Below are 13,458 nucleotides of genomic sequence, written 5' to 3'. Positions count from 1 at the left end.
AGGTGGGGTATATTATTATGTATAGGTGGGGTATATTATTATGTATAGATGGGGTATGTTATTATGTATAGGTGGGTTATATTATTAGAACGGTTCATGGTTTGAGTATTATATGATATAACTGTATAGGGTGGCCTATAACTTCTTACATATAAAACTAGTATACCTACCGGTGGAACTGTCTCCGTATCTGTGGAAGAGCCTGAAATCACAAAGGAAAGGTACGATAGGTAAATGTGCATAGTCCTATCTGCTTACATCACATACTAATGTTATAGGCGACCACTACAGGGGTAGGATATTTCTTAAGCAATTAGAGTATTGGGCTCTAAATAGCTTTGGTGGAGGCACGTTGCACATATACACTGTACCCCCAGGTAAAAGAGGGGTTACATTACTATAGATATGTGATGTCATTGTGACACTCCCAGTTCCCCTCACCTCCCCAGTCATGTTCCTGTATTATTACTATAGATATGTGATGTCACTGTGACACTGCCAGTTCCCCTCACCTCACCAGTCATGTCCCTGTATTATTACTATAGACATAAGTGATGTCACTGTGACACTCCCAGTTCCCCTCACCTCACCAGTCATGTCCCTGTATTATTACTATAGAAATAAGTGATGTCACTGTGACACTCCCAGTTCCCCTCACCTCACCAGTCATGTCCCTGTATTATTACTATAGATATGTGATGTCACTGTGACATTCCCAGTTCCCCTCACCTCACCAGTCATGTCCCTGTATTATTACTATAGATATAAGTGACGTCACTGTGACACTCCCAGTTCCCCTCACCTCCCCAGTCATGCCCCTGTATTATTACTATAGATATAAGTGATGTCACTGTGACGCTCCCAGTTCCCCTCACCTCACCAGTCATGTCCCTGTATTATTACTATAGATATAAGTGATGTCAATGTGACACTCCCAGTTCCCTCACCTCCCCAGTCATGTCCCTGTATTATTACTATAGATATAAGTGATGTCACTGTGACGCTCCCAGTTCCCCTCACCTCACCAGTCATGTCCCTGTATTATTACTATAGATATAAGTGATGTCACAGTGACACTCCCAGGAGTCTGATATACATTTGCTTCATACTGAGCAATATTTTCAATCCTCACAATTACATATAATAAAATTAATAATAATAATAATAATAATAATAATAATAATGACACTAAAGGCTGCACCCCAGTATAAAAATAATAACAGATGTCTTTAAAAGCAGGACACCTCAGGCCATTCCTCCTGTATTGTAGGACATCACCACCACTCCCAACACATAATAATAATACCAGGACACCACAAGCTGGTGTCCCTGTATAATAATAACTGTACACAAAAACCTGCTCCACCTGTATAACACTAATAATAACAGGACACCACAGGCTGCTCCTCCTGTATAACAATAATAATAATAATAACAGGACACCACAGGCTGCTCCTCCTGTAAAATAATAAAAACAGGACACCACATGCTGCTCCCCCTGTATAATAATAATAATAGGACACCACAGGCTGCTCCCCCTGTATAATAATAATAATAATAATAATAATAATAACAACAACAGGACACCACAGGCCGCTCACTCTGTATAATAATAACAGGACACCTTAGGCTGCTCCCACTGTATAATAATAACAACAACAGGACAACACAGGCTGCTCCCCCTGTATAGTATTAATAACAGAACACCACAGGCTGCTCCCCCTGTATAATAATAACAACAACAGGACAACACAGGCTGCTCCCCCTGTATAATAATAATAACAGGACACCACAGTCTGCTCCCCTGTATAATAATAACAGGACACCACAGGCTGCTCCCCCTGTATAATAATAACAACAGGACACCACATGCTGCTCCCCCTGTATAGTAAGACGCCATTACCTGATCTTCACGGACACTGGGAGGCTGCAGCAGTCGATGAAAACTTACTTCCTGCATGTGGAACGCACAGACCGGAAGTCAGGTGGAACGCACAGGCAGGAAGTAGGGCATGATTGGCAAAAGCTGCTTACAGGTTACTGGCCCCTCCCCTCGTACACCACTCCCACAGCCCCGCCCTATGTAATAACTATTACAATACATGTCCTCAGTGCAGGAGGCCGGCGGCCATTTTCTTGTAGACCAGTCCGGCTGCAGCAATAGGTTCCCTGGCCGTGTAGTGACGTCAGGAGCGGCGGCCATTTTCCCCTGGTCTGAGCTCCGCCTTCCTTCTATCATTCCCACAAGGCAGCAGGAGCAGAGAGCAGCCATTGCTGTGTCTGGCAGCAGGTAATGATATTATTATTATTATTCTATAGGCTGAGCAGCTCTGGTGTCAGGTTCTGTACTACAGGGGGAGCAGCCTCTGGTGCCTTGTTATAGTGCAGCTGGAGCAGCCTCTGGTGCTGCATTATCCCTGTACAGGTGGCTGACACTCTAGTGTCCTATTACTGTAATACAGGTGGCGCAGACCCCGCCGTTACCGTAATACAGGTGGCGCAGACTCCGCCTTTACCGTAATACAGGTGGCGCAGACCCCGCCGTTACCGTAATACAGGTGGTGCAGACCCCGGCGTTACCGTAATACAGGTGGGGCAGACCCCGCCATTACCGTAATACAGGTGTATCAGACCCCGCCGTTACTGTAATACAGGTGGAGCAGACCCCGCCGTTACCGTAATACAGGTGTATCAGACCCCGCCGTTACCGTAATACAGGTGTATCAGACCCCGCCGTTACTGTAATACAGGTGGAGCAGACCCCGCCGCTACCGTTATTCTATACATATAATGGCATTGTACTATACAGTGGAGCGCTATGTGTTGTACTACACTACAGGGGGAGCGACCTGGGGCATCCTCCTAAACAGGGGTAGTGGATTATGACATCCTACTACACAGGGGGAGCAGCCTGTGTTGCCCTTTTATACAGGGGTAAGTGCCTGTGGTGTCTTGTTACTATTATTATATAGGGTGAGCGGCATGTAATGTCTTTCTATACAGAAGGAGTGGCATGTGTTGTCATAATATACAGGGGTAGCATCGTGAGCTGTCATAGTATACAGCGGGAGCAGCCTATGTTGTCATAGTATACAGGGGAAGCAGCCTGTGTTGTCTTAGTATACAGGTAGAGCGGCCTGTGTTGTCATAATATACAAGGGTAGGATCCTGTGCTGTCATAATATACAGGGGGAGTGGCCTGTGTTGTCATAATATACAGGGGTAGCATCCTGTGTTGCCATAGTATACAGGGGGAGCAGCCTGTGTTGTCTTAGTATACAGGTAGAGCGGCCTGTGTTGTCATAATATACAAGGATAGGATCCTGTGCTGTCATAATATACAGGGGGAGCGGCCTGTGTTGTCATAATATACAGGGGGAGCGGCCTGTGTTGTCATAATATACAGGGGGAGTGGCCTGTGTTATCATAATATACAGGGGTAGCATCCTGTGTTGCCATAGTATACAGGGGGAGCAGCCTGTGTTGTCTTAGTATACAGGTAGAGCGGCCTGTGTTGTCATAATATACAAGGGTAGGATCCTGTGCTGTCATAATATACAGGGGGAGCGGCCTGTGTTGTCATAATATACACGGGGAGTGGCCTGTGTTGTCATAATATACAGGGGGGGTGGCCTGTGTTGTCATAATATACAGGGGTAGCATCCTGTGTTGCCATAATATACAGGGTTAGCATCCTGTGATGTCATAGAATACAGGAGGAGCAGCCTATGTTGTCATAATATACAGGGGTAGCATCCTGTGCTGTCATAGTATACAGGAGGAGCGGCCTGTGTTGTCATAATATACAGGGGTAGCATCCTGTGCTGTCATACTATACAGGAGGAGCGGCCTGTGTTGTCATAAAATACAGGGGGTAGCATCCTGTGCTGTTATAGTATGCAATGGTAGCATCCTGTGCTGTCATAATATACAGGGGTAGCATCCTGTGTTGTCATAATATACAGGGGGAGTGTCCTGTGTTGTCATAATATACAGGGGGAGCATCCTGTGCTGTCATAGTATACAGGGGTAGCGGCCTGTGTTGTTATATACAGGGTTAGCATCCTGTGTTGTCATTGTATAGAGGGAGAGTGGCCTGTGTTGTCATAATATACAGGGGGAGTGGCCTGTGTTGTCATAATATACAGGGGAGTGGCCTGTGTTGTCATAATATACAGGGGGTAGCATCCTGTGTTGCCATAATATAACAGGGTTAGCATCCTGTGATGTCATAGTATACAGGAGGAGCAGCCTATGTTGTCATAATATACAGGGGTAGCATCCTGTGCTGTCATAGTATACAGGAGGAGCGGCCCGTGTTGTCATAATATACAGGGGTAGCATCCTGTGCTGTCATAGTATACAGGGGGAGCTGCCTGTGTTGTCATAATATACAGGGGGAGTGGCCTGTGTTGTCTTAGTATACAGGGGAGCAGCCTGTGTTGTCATAATATACAGGAGAAGCGGCCTGTGTTGTCATAAAATACAGGGGGTAGCATACTGTGCTGTTATAGTATACAGGAGGAGCGGCCTGTGTTGTCATAATATACAGGGGTAACATCCTGTGCTGTCATGGTATACAGGGGGAGCGACCTGTAGTGTCATAATAGACAGGGGGATTGGCCTGTATTGTCATAATATACAGGGGGAGTGGCTTGTATTGTCATAGTATACAGGGGTAGCATCCTGTGCTGTTATAGTATACAGGAGAAGCGGCCTGTGTTGGCATAATATACAGGGGTAGCATCCTGTGCTGTCATAGTATACAGGAGGAGCGGCCTGTGTTGTCATAATATACAAGGGTAGGATCCTGTGCTGTCATAATATACAGGGGGAGCGGCCTGTGTTGTCATAATATACAGGGGGAGTGGCCTGTGTTGTCATAATATACAGGGGGAGTGGCCTGTGTTGTCATAATATACAGGGGTAGTATCCTGTGTTGCCATAATATACAGGGGTAGCATCCTGTGCTGTCATAGTATACAGGAGGAGCGGCCCGTGTTGTCATAATATACAGGGGTAGCATCCTATGCTGTCATAGTATACAGGAGGAGCGGCCTGTGTTGTCATAAAATACAGGGGGTAGCATCCTGTGCTGTTATAGTATACATTGGTAGCATCCTGTGCTGTCATTGTATACAGGAGGAGCGGCCAGTGTTGTCATAATATACAGGGGTAGCATCCTGTGCTGTCATAGTATACAGGAGGAGCGGCCTGTGTTGTCATAAAATACAGGGGGTAGCATCCTGTGCTGTCATAGTATACAGGTAGAGCGGCCTGTGCTGTTATAGTATACAATGGTAGCATCCTGTGCTGTCATAATATACAGGGGTAGCATCCTGTGTTGTCATAATATACAGGGGGAGTGTCCTGTGTTGTCATAATATACAGGGGGAGCATCCTGTGCTGTCATAGTATACAGGGGTAGCGGCCTGTGTTGTTATATACAGGGTTATCATCCTGTGTTGTCATTGTATAGAGGGAGAGTGGCCTGTGTTGTCATAATATACAGGGAGAGTGGTCTGTGTTGTCATAATATACAGGGGTAGCAGATTATACTGTCATAGTATACAGGGGAGCAGCCTGTGCTGTTATAGTATACAGGGGGTAGCATCCTGTGCTGTCATAGTATACAGGGGGAGCGGCCTGTGTTGTTATATACAGTGGTAGCGGCCTGTGTTGTCATCGTATTGAGGGAGAGTGGCCTGTGTTGTCATAATATACAGGGGTAGCAGATTATACTGTCATAGTATACAGGGGAGCAGCCTGTGCTGTTATAGTATACAGGGGGTAGCATCCTGTGCTGTCATAGTATACAGGGGGAGCAGCCTGTGTTGTCATAATATAGAGGGGTAGCATCCTGTGCTGTCATAGTATACAGGAGGAGCGGCCCGTGTTGTCATAATATACAGGGGTAGCATCCTGTGCTGTCATAGTATACAGGAGGAGCGGCCTGTGTTGTCATAAAATACAGGGGGTAGCATCCTGTGCTGTTATAGTATACATTGGTAGCATCCTGTGCTGTCATTGTATACAGGAGGAGCGGCCAGTGTTGTCATAATATACAGGGGTAGCATCCTGTGCTGTCATAGTATACAGGAGGAGCGGCCTGTGTTGTCATAAAATACAGGGGGTAGCATCCTGTGCTGTCATAGTATACAGGAGGAGTGGCCTGTGTTGTCATAATATACAGGGGTAGCATCCTGTGTTGCCATAATATACAGGGGTAGCATCCTGTGCTGTCATAGTATACAGGAGGAGCGGCCTGTGTTGTCATAATATACAGGGGTAGCATCCTGTGCTGTCATACTATACAGGAGGAGCGGCCTGTGCTGTTATAGTATACAGGGGGTAGCATCCTGTGCTGTCATAGTATACAGGGGGAGCAGCCTGTGTTGGCATAATATAGAGGGGTAGCATCCTGTGCTGTCATAGTATACAGTAGGAGCGGCCTGTGTTGTCATAATATACAGGGGGAGTGGCCTGTGTTGTCTTAGTATACAGGGGAGCAGCCTGTGTTGTCATAATATACAGGAGGAGCGGCCTGTGTTGTCATAAAATACAGGGGGTAGCATACTGTGCTGTTATAGTATACAGGAGGAGCGGCCTGTGTTGTCATAATATACAGGGGTAACATCCAGTGCTGTCATAGTATACAGGGGGAGCGACCTGTAGTGTCATAATATACAGGGGGATTGGCCTGTATTGTCATAATATACAGGGGGAGTGGCCTGTATTGTCATAATATACAGGGGGAGTGGCCTGTGTTGTTATAGTGTACAGGGGTAGCATCCTGTGCTGTTATAGTATACAGGAGAAGCGGCCTGTGTTGGCATAATATACAGGGGTAGCATCCTGCGCTGTCATAGTATACAGGAGGAGCGGCCTGTGTTGTCATAATATACAGGGGTAGCATCAGTGGTCAAAGTGGAAATTTTGAAGTGGGGGTATGCAAAAGTCAAGGACTCAATCATGCGCGTGCGCTCCAGAAAAGGGGGCGTGGTCACTTAAAAGGGGGCATGTTTAGTGTAGTAGAACCCCTTATACTATCTAGTACTGGTGCCTCTTTCACATTATAGCACACAGTACAAGGTGAAATTCACATTATAGCACACTAAATAAGCGGGAAGTCGGCACCAACCCCCACAGATACATCGCCCCCCTATGTGTGTATACTGCCCCCCTATGTGTGTATACCGCCCCCCTATGTGTGTATACCGCCCCCCTATGTGTGTATACCTCCCCCTATGTGTGTATACTGCCCCCCTATGTGTGTATACCGCCCCCTATGTGTGTATACCTCCCCCTATGTGTATATACCGGCCCCTATGTGTGTATACCGTCCCCTATGTGTGTATACCGTCCCCTATGTGTGTATACCACCCCCCTATGTGTGTATACCTCCCCCCTATGTGTGTATACCGCCCCCTATGTGTGTATACCTCCCCCTATGTGTGTATACCTCCCCCTATGTGTATATACCGCCCCCTATGTGTGTATACCGCCCCCTATGTGTGTATACCTACCCCTATGTGTGTATACCTCCCCCTATGTGTGTATACTGCCCCCCTATGTGTGTATACCGCCCCCTATGTGTGTATACCTCCCCCTATGTGTATATACCGGCCCCTATGTGTGTATACCGTCCCCTATGTGTGTATACCGTCCCCTATGTGTGTATACCACCCCCCTATGTGTGTATACCGCCCCCTATGTGTGTATACCTCCCCCTATGTGTGTATACCTCCCCCTATGTGTATATACCGCCCCCTATGTGTGTATACCGCCCCTATGTGTGTATACCGCCCCCTATGTGTGTATACCTCCCCCTATGTGTGTATACCGTCCCCTATGTGTGTATACCGTCCCCTATGTGTGTATACCACCCCCCTATGTGTGTATACCGCCCCCTATGTGTGTATACCTCCCCCTATGTGTGTATACCTCCCCCTATGTGTATATACCGCCCCCTATGTGTGTATACCGCCCCTATGTGTGTATACCGCCCCCTATGTGTGTATACCTCCCCCTATGTGTGTATACCGCCCCCTATGTGTGTATACCTCCCCCTATGTGTATATACCGCCCCCTATGTGTGTATACCGCCCCCTATGTGTGTATACCTACCCCTATGTGTGTATACCTCCCCCTATGTGTGTATACTGCCCCCCTATGTGTGTATACCGCCCCCTATGTGTGTATACCTCCCCCTATGTGTATATACCGGCCCCTATGTGTGTATACCGTCCCCTATGTGTGTATACCGTCCCCTATGTGTGTATACCACCCCCCTATGTGTGTATACCGCCCCCTATGTGTGTATACCTCCCCCTATGTGTGTATACCTCCCCCTATGTGTATATACCGCCCCCTATGTGTGTATACCGCCCCTATGTGTGTATACCGCCCCCTATGTGTGTATACCTCCCCCTATGTGTGTATACCGCCCCCTATGTGTGTATACCGCCCCCTATGTGTGTATACCGCCCCCTATGTGTGTATACCGCCCCCTATGTGTGTATACCTCCCCCTATGTGTGTATACCTCCCCCTATGTGTGTATACCTCCCCCTATGTGTGTATACCGCCCCCTATGTGTGTATACCACCCCCTATGTGTGTATACCACCCCCTATGTGTGTATACCGCCCCCTATGTGTGTGTACTGCCCCTATGTGTGTATACAGCCTCCCTATGTGTGTATACCTCCCCCCTATGTGTGTATACCGCCCCCTATGTGTAACACCCTGTATGAGCAGTGACATCAGTGTGAGCAACGCTGTGTGTGTGTATGACACGGGTAATATACTCTCCATGCACCACACACTGCAGCACATACACCCTGCCCGGCAGGAGAGGGGGCGGCGGCCATTACCTGGAGAAGGAGGCGGCAGCAGAGGAGACCGGGGGCGGAGCTCTGTGTATTGGAAGGGGCGGGGCACTGTTTCCGGGTCACCATCTGCATAGCGCATGGGATTATGGGTAGGGACAGCCACAGTCACTAAGCTACCAGGAGCAGCCCCGCCCAGTCTCCCGACACAGGCCGCAGATACTCATCATCCAGCCCCTCCCATTCTACCCGCCATTGATTTGAGCGTCCCGTCACTCATCATGACGTGTTGGGAGGGAGAGGGGGCTGGACTACGAGCAATGAGCGGGAGAAAGGTGACTGAGTTACTGGACCCTGCGACCAATAGGTAGAGACAGGGGCGGGGCTGGCTGAGTGACGGGATGCTGCAGCCTATGAGAGAGTGGGCTGGGCTGGTGGCTGATCCCATGCGCTGTGCAGGAGGCAGCTGTGGGCGGGGACTGGGCTGCTACCAATAGTAGGGATAGGGGGCGGGGACAGTGCTGCGGCGTATGGGAGGAAGAGGGGGCGGGGCTGTGATGTATGGGAGAAAGAGGGGGCGGGGCTGTGGCGTATGGGAGGGAGAGGGGGCGGGGCTGCGGCGTATGGGAGGGTGAGGGTAGTGATGGGAAATCTAGTTCTATCAGAAGATTAGTTCATGTAGTTCATCCTGTCACTCACTGACTCTGAGACTGAGAGGAGTGATTGGATGTAGAACTAGTCTAGACTATTACACATAGAGCAGATATTTCTAGTACTAGCTCATTGTAGGAGTAAATGATCAGATAGGTGTAATATGTCACATTGTTTTATATGTAAGAAAAGCAATAAGTTATATAACAACCTTATAGTGACATACGTATCTCTGCCATATTACTCCCATTGGTGGTACTCCTTTTTACTTCATAATATGCAAGTGACCCAAATTCAGAGTAACCTCATAAGTCACTTTTTCTGCTTTTGAAATACAATAATTAAAAGAAAAAAAAGTCCCTTTGCCCCAATGTAACAGACCTTAGAGAGAGATAACGTGGATATGTTGTAAAGTAACCAATCAGCTTCTGTCATTTATCTTCAACAGTATATAAAGTGACAGAAGCTGATTGGTTGCTAGGGGCAACTGCTCCACTTTATGTTACTTGAAGGTTCATAGTATATATCCCCCTGTGTCTTGTGTGGAGTAATCTGACCCTACAGGGACTCAGCGCTGTGTCTGTAGCTGATTGGGAGTGTAGCTTGTTACCTAATATACTGGGGGAATGAATCATGGCTATATGCAGTTCAGTATCAGCTCCATACAATGCATATGCCTGAGCACAGCAGTGCCACACATGGTAGCTTAGAGGTACTGCACTGACTCGTATGGCTGTATGAGTCAGAGATCTGATCAGTGATCTGTAATGAACTACTTGCAAGGAGTCGTCAGGAAAATGTAACTCAATCAGCTCCACAGAGTGAGTCCACTCCATGTCTGATCACAGCAGTGCCCCCTGTGGCAGCAGAGATGTACTGACTCATGAGTATTGCTGAGTGAGAGCTGAATAACAACAGTGCTGCTGCAGCTGCACCTACACAACACCCAGCAGAAGGTTTAGCACAGCAGTATGCACAGAAGCCAGTAGTACCAGAAGTAGCAGCAAGTGTTCGGACATCTGGACTAATAGGACAGTGATTGTATCACAGAAAGGTGAGCAGCATGACCACACATGCTCACTCACAGACACACATAGACTTTGGCTAGGCAATGCAGATGCTATTTGTTTAGGGTGTGGTATTGAAAGTCGACAGTGTCTAGGTCGACCACTATTGGTCGACAGTAACTAGGTCGACAGGGTCTTTAGGTCGACATGTTCTAGGTCTGCAGATCAAAAGGTCGACATGAGTTTTGAATGTTATTTTGGCGTCGTTTAGTTCCCTCGGCACAGATTACCGTTCCAATCGTAGTCCACATGGATCGTTAAGTATGAAAAGGTTAACAAAAAAAGAAAAAAATTGTGAAAACCTCATGTCGACCTAAAGACCCTGTCGACCTAGACACCCTATCGACCTAGTCACTGTCGACCAATAGTGGTCGACCTAGACATTGTCGACCTAGTTACTGTCGACTTTCAGTCCGGATCCCATCTTTTTATTAGATCTGTATTGCTGGGCTGTGTTGTACTTTTACCTTTCATTTCACAGCATCAGATTCAGGAAGTGAAAATCCAGTGAGTGAATGAGACAGTGAGAAGCCTAATGCAGCTGCTGGCTCTATTCTGTCTGTGTCTGACTCCTCCTTCCTGATGAACTAATCTTTGCCAAAGCTGTGACCTGAACAAACTAGTTCACTTTGAGATTAGTTCATTTTGAACTAATCATTCATGAACTACCCATCACTAGAGAGGGAGAGAGGGCGGGGCTGGGTCTAACAGTGACTGGAGCTGCGGCCTATGGGCAGCGAGTGGGCGGGCAGCTCCTGGTTGCTGAGTTGCCGTGGTAGTCACTACCCATAATCCCATGCGCTATGCTGACGATGGCTCGGAAATACCGCCCCACCCACTTCCGGTACATATTCCTCCATCCAGGGTGTGACCTCCTGCCCCCTCATCCTCCAGGTAATGTCCACTAATCCCACCTGTACCCTGTCCCAACCTCTCCTAATACCCCCTCTCCTGCCCCCAACCTCTCCTAATACCCCCTCTCCTGCACCCAATCTCTCCCAATCGCCCCTCTCCTGCCCCAAGCCTCTCCTAATACCGCTTCTCCTGCCCCAACCTCTCCTAATACCCCCTCTCCTGCCCCAAGCCTCTCCTAATACCCCCTCTCCTGCCTCAACCTCTCCTAAAACCCCTTCTCCTGCACCCAACCTTTCCTAATACCCAATCTCCTGCACCCAACCTCTCCTAATACCCAATCTCCTGCCCCTACATTCTCCTAATACTCCCTCTCCTGCCCCCATCCTCTCCTAATACCCCCTCTCCTCTCCTAGTACCCCTCTCCAGTCCCCAACTGCTCCTAATACCCAATCTCCTGCCCCTACATTCTCCTAATACCCCCTCTCCTGTCCCCAACCTCTCCTAATACCCCCTCTCCTGCCCCAATCTCTCCCAATCCCCCCTCTCCTGCCCCAAGCCTCTCCTAATACCTCCTCTCCTGCCCCATCCTCTCCTAATACCCCCTCTCCTGCCCCAACTTCACCTAATACCCCCTCTACTGCCCCAACATCTCCTAATTCCCCATCTCCTGCACCCAACCTCTCCTAATACACCATCTCATGCCCCTATCCTCTCCTAATACCCCCTCTCCTGCCCCATCCTCTCCTGCCCCTATCCTCTCCTAATACCCCATCTCCTGTCCCTCTCCTCTCCTAATACCCCCTCTCCTGCCCCTATCCTCTCTTAATACCCCCTCTACTGTCCCCAACCTCTCCTAATACCCAATCTCCTGCCCCTACATTCTCCTAATACCCCCTCTCCTGCCCCCACCCTTACCTATGATAGTGTATGAGCTTCCTTTAAATGGCAAATATATATTGATTCAAGCTTTTTCACATTTAACAAAGATATTTACTGCTCCTCACTTCTTTAGGTTAGTGTTTCCTTAAGAAGCTTCACAGATATATTATAAGCAACATTGTATTTCAAAGCATGAATTACTCATTGTTATAATGCCAGATGTATTCCAAGGCCAGTCAAGCATATCGCCAAAAGTTCTGAACATTGGGGAGGATTTTGACCTGTCCTGACCTCCAGAAGGGATGTTCCGGGAAAGCTGATAATCGCAAAGCAATAAATATGTTTTAATTGCAATTTATAATATTGTTTGACAGATGACGTGTTTCAGTTTTCAAGACATACATGGTGTATGCTGATTGGCTAATTGTATTGGCACACATGAATCCTTTGTTCTTTTGCTATAAAAATAAAGCCATGATGGCCCCCTAACAGATCAACTATGAACTGCTTAGGTTACACAATGATCCGGTGTCACTTATTCATTCACTGATCTCCAACCGGTTGCTAAGGGAAACAGCATTCTGACTGATGACTGAAGAGAATTCATAATCAGACCTGAATAGGTTAACATACCCTATCACCTAATACCCCCTCACCTGCCTCCAACCTCTCCTAATACCCCCTCTCCTGCCACCAACTTCTCTTAATACCCCCTCTCCTTCCCCCAACTTCTCATAATACACCCTCTTCTGCCCCCATCCTCTCCTAATACCCCCTCTCCTGCCCCCAACCTCTCCTAATATCCCCTCTCCTGCCCCCAACCTCTCCTAATATCCCCTCTCCTGCCCCCAAGCTCTCCTAATACCCAATCTCCTGCTCCCAAACTCTCCTAATACCCAATCTCCTGCCCCTACATTCTCCTAATACCCCCTCTTCTGCTCCCAACCTTTCCTAATACCCCCTCTCCTGCCCCTACATTCTCCTAATATCTCCTCTCCTGCCCCAACCTCTCCTGCCCCAACCTCTCCTAATATCCCCCTCCTGCCCCTGACACTCTCCTAATACCCCCCTCTCCTGCTCCTATCCTCTCAGGATGCCCCCTTATATGCTGCCCCTTAGAATTCTCCTAATGTCACCTCACCTGCTGCCCCTGACATTCTCCTAACGCCCCCTCACGT

This window comes from Pseudophryne corroboree, assembly GCF_028390025.1.
Source record: "Pseudophryne corroboree isolate aPseCor3 chromosome 3 unlocalized genomic scaffold, aPseCor3.hap2 SUPER_3_unloc_71, whole genome shotgun sequence".
In the NCBI taxonomy this organism is placed as follows: Eukaryota; Metazoa; Chordata; class Amphibia; order Anura; family Myobatrachidae; genus Pseudophryne; species Pseudophryne corroboree.
The sequence above is the reverse complement of the archived record's forward strand: the minus strand, read 5'-3'. Positions refer to the sequence as shown.